Here is a 15,613-nt window from a genome sequence, read left to right as displayed (position 1 = left end):
CTGCAATCTATACCATACCTGTGGCAACACCAGATCTTTAACCCACAGGGCCAGGCCAGGAATCGAACCTGCACTCCCTCAGAGACAATGCCAGATCCTTAACCCACTGTGCTACAGCAGGAACTCCAAAATTAAGATGTTAATACAAATAAATCCTCAGTGGCTTTAGGACATGCTATAAAGACCTCCTTTCAATAGCAGAGATTAATAAGGAGTGATTTGAGGCACTCCCATTTAGGCTAAAATAGTAAGTCTGGGTAAGGTGTCAGTTTGAAAACCCCATTTAAATGTCTACTGGCTTTGCTGCTAACATGTGCACTTGAAGATAAAATTTACAACAGTTTCAGATTCAATGTAATATTCGTCTCTGAGGCAATCTTTGGCGCTAAATCATTTACCCAAGTCTCATCTTGGTTCTCTCTCTCTCTGGTGTTCTCTCACTGGTGTTCCTCTTTGTTGTCCCTGAAGCTATACATTGCCCTGGAGCTACATGCATAATAACACTGGTGTTCCTCTCTCTGACCCCTCCCACGGTGCCAGGAGCCAAAAAGATGTTCTGAAATGTAGCGCTAGGCATTATCCTTGCCTCAGGGACTAGTACCAGGCCCAACCAGAGTCTGAGGCGACCTTGAAGAATGCACTCCGAAGAAGAACAGCCATCACTCTCCCGCCCGTTGTCCTAATGTTCTGTCCCGGTGGCTACCAAACCTGAAATGCTTGGAGTTCCCGTTGTGGGGCAGCGGAAACAAATCCAACTAATAACCGTGAGGTTGTGGGTTCCATCCCTGGCCTTGCTCAGGATGTGGCATTGCTGTGAGCTGTGGAATAGGTCGCAGATCCAGTGTTGCTGTGGCTATGGTGTAGGCTGGCAGCTACAGCTCCCATTTGACCCCTAGCCTGGGAACCTCCATATGCTGCGGGTGCAGCCCTAAAAAGCAAAAAGAAAAAGAAATGCTTTATCCCCTGACCAATTCAAGAGCTCAAAAGCACGCTATTATTATTATGCACCAATTTTAAGAAACATGAAAATTCTAAACTTTATTTCTAATCTACTTCACTCACACAACTAACCTTCTCCACATGCCAAAATTTAATTTATAACTTATTCAAGTACAATGAAAACCACAGTGCCCATATATAGATATTTGCTTATTGTTTTTATTCTGTCCATCTATCAATTCTATATAAGTAATTCCTGCTTACTGTTCTTGATGTGATTCTCATATCGGGACACTGAGCACAACTTCACTGGTAATTTTATGTTTACTGAATATTTTCTGCTGGTAGCGATGGCACTGGGGAGCCACAGCTCATGTTCTACTCTAACAAGGACACAAGTATTTTCCTATGAATGGACAAGGTTTTGCCAAGATCTATACTATTTTCCATGATTTTCCTGTCATAATTTTTCATGTATCACACGTTAAGAACAGCAAAAAAATAAATAAATGAAAAGTAAATGTCCTTACAAAGTGAGTTGAGTAATGGCCCTAGCCCAAGGAGTCTTATAAGTGCCAAAGAGAAAGTCATTCATAAATTTAAGGTCAGAGGCCTGTAAGCTGCTTGACCCTAAGTGAAGGTCAACAGGAGTATCAATTCGTGGAAGTTTAAAAAAAAAAAAAAAAGTAGATATTAATGTGAAAGAAATGGTTTATTTCTGATGGTGAAAGTTGTAATGTCTCTTCAAGGTTATCTACTAGCCAATATTCAGGAAAGAGAGCTAAATATCAAATAAGCAACAGGGGAAAGAGCTAGGTAACACTCAATTTATGAGTGCATCATTGTTCCAAAACTCCAGGAGAATACCAATTGAGTGGTTGTGAGAAATTGTTTTCCCTTAAAGCATCCTTACACATGTAGCAATGCCCTGTCTCTGCTTACATCATCCAATCTAAACTACAATGTAACTGAAGTATAATATGGCCCTAGGAATTCCATTCCAAATACACTTAATTTCTCATTTGTAACATACTTCTGAATTTCAATTTGTGAATAAATTTAAAAAAATACACTGTTGGAGTTCCCGTCGTGGTGCAGTGGTTAACGAATCCGACTAGGAACCATGAGGTTGCGGGTTCAGTCCCTGCCCTTGCTCAGTGGGTTAACGATCCGGCGTTGCCGTGAGCTGTGGTGTAGGTCGCAGACACGGCTCGGATCCCGCGTTGCTGTGGCTCTGGCGTAGGCCGGTGGCTACAGCTCCGATTCAACCCCTAGCCTGGGAACCTCCATATGCCGCGGGAGCGGCCCAAGAAATAGCAACAACAACAACAAAAAAAAGACAAAAAAAACAAAAAAACAAAAAACACTGTTTCTTCAACATACACATACATAATACATATAATACTCAGATACTCTGCCAATTTAATCCTTAACTTCTGTCTATGAGGTGATTACACTTATTCTCACAGAGGAGCCAACAGGCTTAACCAACTAATCTGCCCCAGGCATGAAAATGTTAATACCATTATCATCTGCATAAAAGAAAATGTCTTTTAAATCTGTCCTTCCTGGAGTTCCCATTGTGGTCAGGGGAAACATCTGACTAGCATCCATGAGGACGCAGGTTTGATCCCTAGCCTCACTCACTGAGTTAATGATCCACAGACAAGGCTTGGATCTGGTGTTGCTATGGCTGTGGCGTAGGCCAGCGGCTACAGCTCCAAATTGACCCCTAGCCTGGGAACCTCCATATGCTGCAGGTGCGGCCCTAAAAAGACAAAAAATAAATAAAATTTAAAAAAATAATAATAAATCTGTCATTCCCTAGTTTTCATACTTGAGGAACAACTGCAATCCACTCTGGTCACCGAATGCCCTGTAACACATTCATGGGAGCAGGGGTCTCTGTCAGTGATGGCCCACAGGGTACAATGTACTTGCAGCCTTCAGGAGTTTACACAAATTTAGGCACATTCTTGGGTGCATTTTAAGTCCTGTTAGACCTTTAAATCCTATTTTTAATAACCTTTTTAATATTTTAAAAATATTCAGCCAAGGAGAAAAACTGCTGCTTAGCTTTATGCTACACACTCCATATCTTCCATTTTAATTTGTGCTTAGGCAACATTTTACCTTTTTTTATAGAAAGGAATAGATTTTCCTTCATGAAGGAATAAAATTTGCCCTTAAGGAAAATAGCATTCATTTTCAATAAACATTTACTAAGTAACTATCTTTTTGAAAGCTAAAGGTTAACACCGAAAAAGGTAAAAAAGACGGTTATGACCTGGTCTTTCCCTGCCAGAGGCTTAAAACCTAATTATGGAGACAGAAATAGTAGGAATCAGGGTCAAAATTTAAAGTGGAGCCTCTTGGTCCCTCTCTAAGGAGCAACTTCTGATACCATGTTGCTTCTCTAAAGAGCAAGCTCTGGCTTCGCAATAAGAAGCAAGACATGGGGGCTGAAAATAATAATCCTTTAATAAATGTCAAGGATTCTGGTTCTTGCAGTAACTTTTAAGGTGGAGGGTACAGTGCAGGAGAAAGAGAGCGGTTTCAGTTCTGACTACAGTATGCATGGTGATGTGCTTTTATAAACCGCATACCCCCTGCTCACCACATTGCCCCAAGAATCACTGCTATAGGGAGGGAGCCCCCAGGAACAGAAGACAGTATGCACAGCATCTCAGAGGTCATGAGACAGGTCAAGATTTAGAACCACAATGTCTAACACATGGCAGTTTTTCAGGTATGGCTCCTAGTGATAGCACAGTGTGGATTCATTCTTCTATCCTTATTTAATACTGAACAAAGACTATTTTACACAAAAGTCTACATCAAGAGGGACTTAGTTCGGGTCGGTGATTACCTTCGTCACTCATTAAGATAAGAAGCTGTCTCTTCAGATGACCTGAACCATCACAAAGCTGAATTGCTTAGAAAGGAGTCTGTGATAAAAATAAGTATGAAGATGGTTATCTAAGGCAAATGATTTTGACTTATTAAAAACCAATCTTTGGGGAATACTCCCATAACCTTCTATGATTTGTGCTCCCTAAAAACCCAGAGACTTGGCCTAATTCTCTTCTAACATAAAATACGGCAGAGATCTATTCACTCTTGCAAAGACCGTGTTCTCTTCTTTACTACAAAAACAAAATTCTCAGTGCCACAGCCTCCTAAATCTATTTCTGTCCTTATTTTTATTATCTACTCTCACATTTCACATCCGTCTGTAAAGCACATCTCTAACCAGTTAATATATTTATATTATCCTCCACCCATATGGATCCTTTTCCAGCACTCACATTTTTTTATGTTCAGCTGCCACACTGATCAATAAACTGATTGTGGTAGACAGCATTTTTCTTTAGCTTTTTTTGTTTGTTGTTGTTTTCTTTAGCTTTTTTTGTTGTTGTTCTAATTTTATTTTATTTTATTTTACTTTTTGTCTTGTTAGGGCCACACCTGCAGCACACAGAAGTTCCCAGACTAGGGGCTGATTTGGAGCTGCAGCTGCCAGCCTATGCCACAGCCATAGCAACCAAATCCAAGCCACATCTGTGACCTACACCACAGCTCGTGGCAACACCAGAACCTTAACTGACCAAGGCCAGGGATCAAACCCACGTCCTCATGGATATTTGTTGGGTTCATTACCACTGAGCCACAACGGAAACTTCTGTTGTTCTAATTTCAGGGAGAGGGGTTGTGTATGTGTGTGGATGTGGATGTAATGATTATATAACACATAACTTGTAAAGATTTGTTACAGGAGAGCATTTTTTAAATGAAAGGAAAAAGCTTTTTACTAAATGCAAGTTAGTACTAAGATTTTGTTGTTTTTCCTATGAGTCCTTTTTCTAGGTATATTTTTTTAACATTTTGAAATAATTTTAGACTTACAGAAAAGTTGAAAAAATAGTACTGAGAATTGCTTATACTCTTCACCCAGTTTCTCCAACTGATAATATCTTCTATTACCATTATATACTTATCAGTATCCTCTAGGTATATTTTGACAAGGTAAAAATCACACTTTTTGTTCACTGCTTCTTACACTTAGTATGATACTTAAGCATTTCTACTATTTAAAATTTTTCAAAAGCAACATTTTAATGTCCAGGTAATGCCATATTACATCAATGCATATTTTCTTTCCACACTGTTGGATAATTAGATTGCTTGTAATTATTTTCCTATTATTAAAAATATTCATCAAAATAGGTTATAATTTTTAAAAACATCCAATTTTATAAGTCAAAAAATGGTCTATTGTAAATTATTTTTTAAATTATTATTTAAGGTGAACACTTTAAATCCTTACTAGTCATTTTTATTTTATCTTTTGTAAATTATTTATCAGGTTGTTTGCCCATGTACTTATGGATGTCTGAATGTATTACTTACAAATTTGTGTAAAGTTTACATATGAAAAATATTAAGTTTTTGACCTGAAAACTGCAAAATTTTTTATTGTTTGATGATTGTACTTTGTTTTCTTTTCATTTTGAAATCCAAAACACCTTTGCCAATTGAAAACAAAATATCTCTTCTACAGTAGTAATTTGTAGTTAAAAGGCATTTTCATTCTCAAACTGAGATCCACCAGCCACTAAGCATCTGAAAATGTGACTGTTGGGAATTATGGGAATTTCTTTTCTTAAAAAAGAGTCCATATACAAATTTGACAAAAGCCACAGAAAGTACAAAGATCAAATAAGAGAAATCCCAAGTTATAAAAAGATGCTGTGTTATACAAACTAAGAACAGTTTATGAAAGGATCAATTTGTATTGTATGTTCCGTAGTATTATTTTGTACTATTTTAGTGTCTTATCAATATTTATAATTTTTTTTTTTTTGTCTTTTTTGTTGTTGTTGTTGCTATTTCTTGGGCCGCTCCCGCGGCATATGGAGGTCCCCAGGCTAGGGGTTGAATCGGAGCTGTAGCCACCGGCCTACGCCAGAGCCACAGCAACGCGGGATCCAAGCCGTGTCTGCAGCCTACACCACAGCTCACGGCAACGCCGGATCGTTAACCCACTGAGCAAGGGCAGGGATCGAACCCGCAACCTCATGGTTCCTAGTCGGATTCGTTAACCACTGCGCCACGACGGGAACTCCTATAACTATAATTTTTTAAATTTTTATTATAGTTGATTTATAATGTTCTGTCAATTTCTGCTGTGCAATAGTGACCCAGTTATACATACATTATATATATGTGTGTGTATATATGTGTGTGCGTATATATATATACGCACACACATATATGCACGCACACACATATATATACGCACACTTTTTCTCACATTATCCTTCATCATGTTCCATCACAAGTGACTGGATACAGCTCCCTGTGCTATACAGCAGGACCTCACTGTTACAATTAAACATTAATTTTTTATTATTACAAACTGAAAATCAGAAAGCTATGTGACTCTTCAACATCAAATTGCTTAAGAGTTCTCAGAACAACCCACGCTCCCTTGCATCTCCTGCCTCTGCCCTCAATGCTCCCTTTGTCGGGGAATATCCTCGGCTCCATCCCTCCACCCCCACTAAATGGAAAACTTCTGGGCCTCATTGTCATTCCCCTCCACCACACCAACCCCTTCCCCTTGATACCATCTTAATTATCGCTCTGCTCTCTCTGTTTACCTTTACTGTCTCATATTAAATTTACTTTTAGAGCTGTGCTTCCTACCCAACTGTCAATAACCTGAGAACGAGAGATTCAGTCATCACTGTAGCCCCAGTGCATAGCAGTTTTTGACATACAAAAGGGGCTCTATTCATGTTTACAAAATGAACTGAAGGAAACAATCTTCAGAGAGAGTTGTTAGGAACTTGACCTTGTTTTCTAAATTATACTGATAAATAACATTGTTTTCTAAATTATACTGATAAATAACATTGCAAGTTCATCTACCAACTCAGCCATCAGCCCTGCCTCATGAGGTCCACAAGTTCACTTTGGCACTGCCAAAGGCTTCCTATTCAGTGACAGTGACTCAAGCAGAAGACTTTCTTTAGGTAGATGATTAATAATCATTTTTTTAACTTTTTATGTTGAAAAAGTTTTACTTAAAGAAGAGTAGGGGAGTTCCCGTCGTGGTGCAGTGGTTAACGAATCCGACTAGGAACCATGAGGTTGTGGGTTCGGTCCCTGCCCTTGCTCAGTGGGTTAACGATCCGGCGTTGCCGTGAGCTGTGGTGTAGGCTGCAGATGTGGCTTGGATCCCGCGTTGCTGTGGCTCTGGCGTAGGCTGGTGGCTACAGCTCTGATTCGACCCCTAGCCTGGGAACCTCCATATGCCGCGGGAACAGCCCAAGAAATAGCAAAAAAAGACAAAAAAAAAAAAAAAAGAGTAGGAAGAATAGAACAAAGACAATTGTATACACTTCAACCAAATTCACCTATACCACTTTGCCGTATTTTATTTCTGCCTTTCTACACACACACACACACACCCCACAAAATGTCTTTCCTGAACAATTTCTGAGGTATTTACAGAATCATCCCTTTAACCCCTAAGTACTTTAGTCTTAATTTCTTAGGAACCAGAAATGTGGCCGTGTGGCCACATTTATCAAATGTGCACATTTATCAAACCCAGGAATTTATATAACCCAAACATTTATCAAACCCAGGAATTTATATAACCCAAACATTTATCAAACCCAAACATTTATATAACTTTAATGTATAGTCTATATTCCTTTTTCTCCAATTGTCTCAGTAATGTCCTTTACAAAGTTTTGTTCTCTAATCTGGATCAAAGATCACAAATCATATGTCTCAGCATGTCTTGTTGGTCTCCTTCATCAGAAACAATTCTTTACACTTTGTTTTTCATGACACTGAAATTCTTCAGAAGTACAGTGGTAGTTGGAGCTCCTGTCGTGGCGCAGTGGTTAACGAATCCGACTAGGAACCATGAGGTTGCGGGTTCGATCTCTGCCCTTGCTCAGTGTGTTAACGATCCAGCGTTGCCGTGAGCTGTGGTGTAGGCTGCAGATGTGGCTCGGATCCCGCATTGCTGTGCCTCTGGCGTAGGCCGGTGGCTACAGCTCCGATTCAACCCCTAGCCTGGGAACCTCCATATGCCGCGGGAGCGGCCCAAGAAATAGCAACAACAAAACAACAACAACAAAAAAAGACAAAAGACAAAAAAAAAAAAAAAAGAAGTACAGTGGTAGTTATTTTGAAGAATGTCCCTTTGAGTCTGTCTGATGTTTGCACATGACTATATTCAAGTTATGCATTTTTGACAAAATACTACAGAAACAATGCTATGACTTTCTCAGTGCATCACATCAAGAATCAAATATCAGTTTATTCCATCACTAGTGATGCTAACTGTGATCACTCAGTAAGATGGTATCAGTCAGTGGTTTCTCCACTGTAAAGTTACCATTTCTCACTTTGTAAATAATAAGTCATCTCTAAGGAGATGTATAACTATCCCATTTCTCTTCAAACTTCTGTCATCCACTGATTATTCTGAATCCATTGTTCCCATGGTGGTTGCAAAATGGTGATTTTCTATTTCCATTTTTCCCTCTACATTTATGAGTGTATGTTACCATTCTTTTCCTTACATATCTTCTCTTTGATTTGTGTTTTTATACCTTATAAGTCTGTCCAAAGTCAAGACTTTTCAAAAGTTATTTTTAGGTCTATTTTTAAATGTTATTACGTTTTTCCTTAACTTTATACTTTTAGTGTTACATGTTAAGAAGCCCAGAGTTAACATTCCTTATTGTTCCATTTAACCATTTTTCTATATCATAAAACTTTGTTTAAAACTTCTAAGCCTTGCTTCTAACTTCTAATTATAATCCAAGACTAGTTCTGTCTGGTTACAATGCTTCCTAGTCAGTCATGGAAAATGCCTAATTCCCATCTAAGGATCTCGTTAATACATCTCTAATTCTCATTTTTATCATGTTTCATTGCACAGTGAAGAATAAGAAAGACTGGAGTTCCCACTGTGGCACAACGAAAACGAATCTGACTAGGAAACTTGAAGTTGCGGGTTTGATCCCTGGCCTCACTCCATGAGTTAAGGGTCTGTCACGGTGGTATAGGTCACAGATGTGGCTAGGATCCTGTAGCTGTGGTGTAGGCCGGCAGCTGTAACTCAGATTCAACTCCTACCCTGGGAACCTCCATATGCTACAGGTGTGGCCCTAAAAAGCAAAAAAGTAAAAAATAAAACAAATACTTAGTCTAATCCTATAATTTGGCCACCAGTACCTTCTATTCCACTAGTTTAATTTTGTGTTCTGCCAAGAAACAAAATGAAATCCTTAGAAAATGGATTGATCTAATAACTTCAGTGAAAAAAAAAATACTTTGGGTGTTAACTTTGTAAAATGGTTTTTTAAATGTATGTTTACCTTTTACTAACCACTATACTGAACAATAATTTAGGCAATTTTTCCATTAAATAGTACTCAAATTATTTATGACGTTCTGTCTCTAGTCAGTAGATCAAGTAAGGGCTACAGGTTCCAAAATACGCTATTTTCCCAAAGTCAAGCAGTCAAGTGCCACCCTGCCTAAAAGGACCCTCAAGGACCCACAGACACATATAACACTTCATTTGTCCATGAAGATCATTCACCAATGAAATAATCAAGAAATATCCAACATCAATTTACATATGGTGAAAAATCATTTGAATCTTGGAAACTGTGGCATCGAAGATCATTGATTTTCAGAGTGGAAAGGACCTAAGTGGTCATATCCAGGAGGAAAGGGAACATGATGTGATCTGGCCACAATCTATTCATATCAAGTAGATAAGGATGAAGTGTTAATTAAAAATGCGGAAAGGAGACTGATAATCTGAAGAGTGTAAGTCTATTAGTATTTAACACACTTTTGGGTTTGTAAAGCCCTGCTTGACAAAAAAAGGTAGTTCCTCATCTTTTGTATCCTTCCTCTTCCAAAAGCAATGGCTGTATCTTCAGTTCCAGCTTCGTTTCTAGATGCACTCCTGATTTTAGACAGGTGATATTTAAGGAAATTTAGCCAACTTCTCTAGAACTGACTACAAATTAACATGATCTTTTTTCCTTAATTAACTTTAAATACGTTTTGCTCTGGCTCCTTGACCATTGCCATCTTGCACCAATGATTGACTGATACTGTTGACCACTCACCTGCCTAAATTTTCAAATGTTAGCATAACTGAAGATTCCCCACCATCTTGCTGTTTCTTTTTGTTAGTATCTCTCTGCCACTAAATGTTGAATTACTCCATCTCATGGCCAACACCTGTGATCTTATTTATTCAACACACACTCATGGAGTATTTCCTCTATGTCAAGGATTGTGCTAAACACAGGTGCAGATAGTAATGATTAAAAAGGGTACCTTTAATTTCTGCCCTTAAGGAACTTACATCCCTATGAGGGTAACAGTCAGTAGGAATAACCATGTAACTACAAGGTGGGGAAAGTGTTAGGAAATAATGGAGTTTAGTCAGGGAAAATCTCTCAGAGAAGGTAACATTAAGGATAAAAATGAACATGAGAAGTACTGGAAAAAGCATTTCAGGCCAGAAAATAGCAGATGTGAATACTCTAAAAAGGTTTGGGAAGTTGGAGAACTCAATGGTGCCAAGTGTGGCTGGAACATATTGAGGGAAGAGGAAAGATGCTTAAATGATAAAGAAGAGGCATATCATGCAAACACTTCAGGTCAAAGGAAGGCATTTAGATTATGATTATAATGAGAAGCCATTGAAGGCTTTTAAATAGGGAAGTCACATGATTTTCATGTTTAAAAGATTACTCTGGTGAGTTAAAAACAGGTGTTAAAACAAAAACATGTACACAAATGTTCACGGCAGCATTATTCATAATAACCAAAATGTGTGAACAACCCAAACGCCCATGAATTGATGAACAGATAAACAAAATGTGATCTATCCATACAATAAAATATTCAGACATGAAAATAAATTAAGTACTGATACATGTTCTATTGCAGATGAACCTTGAAAACATTATTTGTCATGAAAGATGCCAGACACAAAAGGCCATAAATGTACGATTCTATTTACATGAAATGTCCATAATAGGAAAATTCATGAAGAGAGAAAGCAGATCTGTTCTTTCCAGGGCCTGGGAAAGAACAGAAAGTGACTACTTAACAGATGGGTTTCTTTTTTAACATGTCCTAGAATTAGGTAGTAGTGATGGTTGCAAAACTTTGGGAACTTACTAAAAGCGAATCAATTGCACCTTTTTGTGTGTGTGTGTGTGTGTGTGTGTGTGTGTGTGTTTGCCATTTCTAGGGCCACTTCTGCGGCAAATGGAGGTCTAATCAAAGCTGTAGCCGCCGGCCTACACCAGAGCCACAGCAATGTGGGACCCAAGCCGCATCTGCAACCTACACCACAGCTCACGGCAACGCCGGATCCTTAACCCACTGAGCAAGGCCAGGGACCGAACCTGCAACCTCATGGTTCCTAGTCGGATTCGTTAACCACTGAGCCATAACGGGAACGCCAATTGTACATTTTTGAATAATTAAAATAACTAACTTTATGTTACGTGAATTTTATCTCAATAAAAAAAAAAAAAAAAAAAAAAAAAAAAAAACGACCACTCTCCGGATAGTAGATGGGTTTGGAGGGAGGAGGCTAGCAACTGCAGGGATGATCTGATAACTAGACTGGGGGGGGTGACTGCAGAGGTAGAGAAAAGGGGAAGGATCTGCTATGTGTTTTGCAAATAAAATTAACTGGATTTTCTGATGTCAGGGACTGAGAGTGGAGAGAGGGAAGCAGGAAAAGAGAGAAAGCAGAAAGGAGGGATAGAAGGAGAGATGTAATACCCAGAGGCTTCGGACCTGGAGAAGGACCATGTTTCAAGAAGAAACAAAGAGCTCAACTTTGAACACATTAACGTTGAGATGCCCCCAATCCAGTCTGGACCCTATGTTAAGATTCCACTTTCTAGTGTATTTAACTTTTCTAAAGTTCAGTTTCCTCATCTGTAACACAGGAATATTAATCAGGTTTTTCTGAGATGGTTGTTGTGAGAATTAGATAATTGTTGTGAAGTTTTTAACCACAATTTCTCCCACAAAATAAATTCTGTCACTGTTGGAGATTATTTTTGTCATAATCTCTGTCTGATGATTATACTTATTCCATAAGCTGCCTCTCTGTTCCTCCTTCTAGCACCTGCAGATGCTTGATCCAAACTAGGGAACTTGTTTTGAACAGAGTCTCATTCTGTCCCAATCTATTCTCTCTCTTACTGCAGCTGAGTCCACACTGGCCGTGATCTTAGACATAACTGAGAGGGACCTGACTGTCTAAAAACGATATTCTGATCCCTTATCCAGGCAAGTGTATTCCTGTGGTGGAGAAGGTTCATTGGGCTCCAGTAACCTCATCACACTCTCCTTACTAAAATCATTCAACTCCATTCCTTCTAATTTTATACTTCCCAGGCATCCTTCTGTCCCTTATTTCCCAAGCATTCTTCCCCTCAGGGAATAAAATGTTCTGACAAGCTGACATGAATATTTAGTCTACTTGGCAGTTAATTTCCTTGTAGAGACTTGTAAACTGACGTTCTGATTTATAATCAGACTCTTCTAAGTTTGGTTCGAAGGGATTAATTTGCCTGGGCCTGTTAACCTGTGGGTGACTGTATAATAACAGCCCAGTTACTGAACATGAGAACTGTGTGTGTCAGATTCTGGACATTAGGAATCACACACGTACATACCAAGGAATGACACTAAGCTGAAACATCATTCAGACTTAACAACACAGTATTTCACAGAGTGGTTGTGAATATTAAGTGAGTTAATATATATTAAAGCGTTTGGTAAATAGATTCTCAATAAGCATTAGTTTATTTTTCAACTCTGTAAACCATATGCAACAGGGGAAAACACCCAAGTCTGAAAAAATTTCCAGATGAACTAAAATGATCCTAAATTTTTTTCCCACTCCATCCCAATCTATCCCTAACCCTCTTCCAAAGAGTATCCTTTTTAGTTGTTTCTCATTTGTGCAACTACCTTTTGCTGTTGGCCATCTTCATAGTTTATCATTCAGCAGTGCTTAGAGGGAGAATTAATGCAAACAAAATTATATCTAAAAATAATCTTTTTTTTGTGTGTGTGTCTTTTGTCTTTTGTTGTTGTTGTTGCTATTTCTTGGGCCGCTCCGGCGACATATGGAGGTTCCCAGGCTAGGGGTTGAATCGGAGCTGTAGCCACCGGCCTACGCCAGAGCCACAGCAACGCGGGATCCGAGCCGCGTCTGCAACCTACACCACAGCTCAGGGCAACGCCGGATCGTTAACCCACTGAGCAAGGGCAGTGACCGAACCCGCAAACTCATGGTTCCTAGTCGGATTCATTAACCACTGTGCCACGACAGGAACTCCTAAAAATAATCTTATACATTCTGAGGAATAAGTTACAATCTCTGTGATCTTGGGCAAGTCATTTAACGTTTCTCCATGTCTATCTCTCATTAGTCAGCAACTATGCCTCACAAGCCCATCCTATAATGTCTCTTGGTGTTCCTTCCATCTCTAAAATCTGTAAACTGTATTCACTACTGAATTCTCAGCATTTAGCCCAAAGTATGTGTTACTGACATTTATGTTGAATGATTGGATGGATGTATTTTAAGACTATATGTTTTTCTCTCAACCCACATAAGCAAGCCCAATTTTTACAATAAAGAAAATGGAAATCAGACCCTAACTTGCTCTCCATTAAAGTTCTTATTTAGAGAAACATTATTGAAAAAATTCACTGATGATAAAGAACAGATTCTCAAGTAGGCTTCTAAATGCCAACCTCAACACTGTTATAATGAGCAAGTGAGTAGGTGGATTGATGGACCAATTGATAAAATACCTATTCACACAAAAATATACCCTGCTAATTTTTTTCATGGCCACACCCATGGCATATGGAAGTTCCTGGGCCAGGGACTGAACCTGCACCTCCACAGGGACCTGAGCCACTGCAGTCAGATTCTTAATCCACTGTGCCACAGTTGCAACTCCCTGCAAAATTTTTTAAGTGCATAAATTACCAAGCCTTTTTTTTTTTTAATTTGGGCTTTTTTCCCACCCTTTTCGCCTTTGTTAATAAATAATTTCCAAAATATGGGGGATTTCTAAAAATTCAATTTCAATCTATTACTGATGACATGAATCAGAAGCCAGAATGACCATTTAAAAACTAATATACAAAGTCAACAATAAATAATTTGAGCATGCAGAAAATTAGTCTTTTCTAATAAACCTCATGTTTCCAGAAAAATGTGTTAGTTGTAATATATATATTTGGTCTTTTTAGGGCCACACCCACAGCATTTGGAGGTTCCCAGTCCAGGGGTCGAATTGAAGCTGTAGCTGCCGGCCTATGCCACAGTCACAGCAACACCAGATCCAAGCTGCGTCTGTGACCTACCACAGTTCATGGCAATGCTGGATCCCCAATACACCGAGCAAGGCCAAGGATCGAACCCACATCTTCATGGATACTAGTCAGGTTCATTAACCACTAAGCCATGATGGAACTCCTAAACCTATATTTCTATTTTTTCTCTTCTTTTATCCATAATCACTGTAGACTAAGTGAAATTATTTACATTTTCTAGACATCGGTTGCCCTCAATTCAATTTAGTTCAGTTTAATAAATATTATTGACTACCTGCTAGGAGTCAGCCACTACACCATGTTCTTAGGAGTCAAAGATTAATGACATACTTTCTAACTTTCATGAAGTCCATAGCTCAATTAGTATATTGTTTTTTGTCTCTCAAAACCTCTGCTTCATTCTCACTTCAATCAAAATTGCTCTACTTTCACCAATTGAATATTTTGGGGGTTAATAATAAGATATTACTGCTTTAATAAGTTGTGTTTGAAAAAAATCGCTGGTCTGGAGAAGCAACAGACATTTAAATACAATGTTATACAGGTTAATAACTGTAATTTTGCAGCATAGTTTCCCCAGAACACAGAGCATAAGACAAAGGAGTGTGATTCAGGGAACAAGATTTAGAGAAAGGGTTGAGCAAAGCAGGGAAGGAAGGAGAGTCAAGAAAATATTTGTTACTGAATTGACTGGCCGCCTATATATATAATTGGATACTCAATTTTATAGAACACCCTAATAACCTCCCAGGGAAAAGAAAGCAGGAGGTATTTACCCATTACACTGCTCTTCATTGGTCAAGGGTGTACCCTCAGGGCATTAACTCCCCATCATTTATTGTGCTGCACATGCTTGAGTGCTGAAGAAAATTTTAAGGGTGTCCCATGCTACTTCACCATTAAGTAAAGAGTCCATGAAAGGTGGAGTGGGCAAGTGAGAGGCAAGTGGAGGCAGAGCATTGCCAAGTTGTGTCTACATGAAGATGGATAGCATCTTCACAGAAATGATCAGTGCAATTGCGGCTAGAAAAAAGAGGAAAGACTAAGTAAATCTCAAGTGGTTCAAGGCAACTGATGCAAGTATATATAAGACACAGAAGAAGAATAGAGAATAATTCATTCTGCCTGGAGGGAGAGGAGTCAGGAAAATTTCACAAATAATTCTCCAGAAAAATATGTTAAATGGCAATAACAGAATGGTTGTTCCAGACAGAAGAAACAATTTATACAA

General features: G+C 38.7%; 1 protein-coding gene across 10 annotated transcripts in view; it reads right to left on the bottom strand.

The window, feature by feature from the left end:
- The window catches only part of SLC44A5 (solute carrier family 44 member 5), a 409,049-nt gene that overhangs the window by 318,031 nt on the left and 75,405 nt on the right, over nucleotides 1-15,613 (bottom strand). For 2 of the 10 annotated variants that reach the window (XM_084964677.1, XM_084964678.1), the window contains one exon: nucleotides 3,809-3,887. The exons of the other annotated variants lie outside the window; for them this stretch is intronic. The gene's annotated coding sequence lies outside the window, so the exon portion shown is untranslated. The remainder of the gene's footprint in view (nucleotides 1-3,808; nucleotides 3,888-15,613) is intronic. 10 annotated transcript variants of the gene reach the window in all.

Source organism: Sus scrofa, chromosome 6 (genome assembly GCF_054392235.1).
Source record: "Sus scrofa isolate SSC_HxYL_T2T_F1_AM1 chromosome 6, Sscrofa_HxYL_maternal_Yorkshire_Landrace_v2.0, whole genome shotgun sequence".
Lineage (NCBI taxonomy): Eukaryota > Metazoa > Chordata > Mammalia > Artiodactyla > Suidae > Sus > Sus scrofa.
Note: the sequence above shows the minus strand (reverse complement) of the source record. Positions and strands in the feature narration are given on the sequence as shown.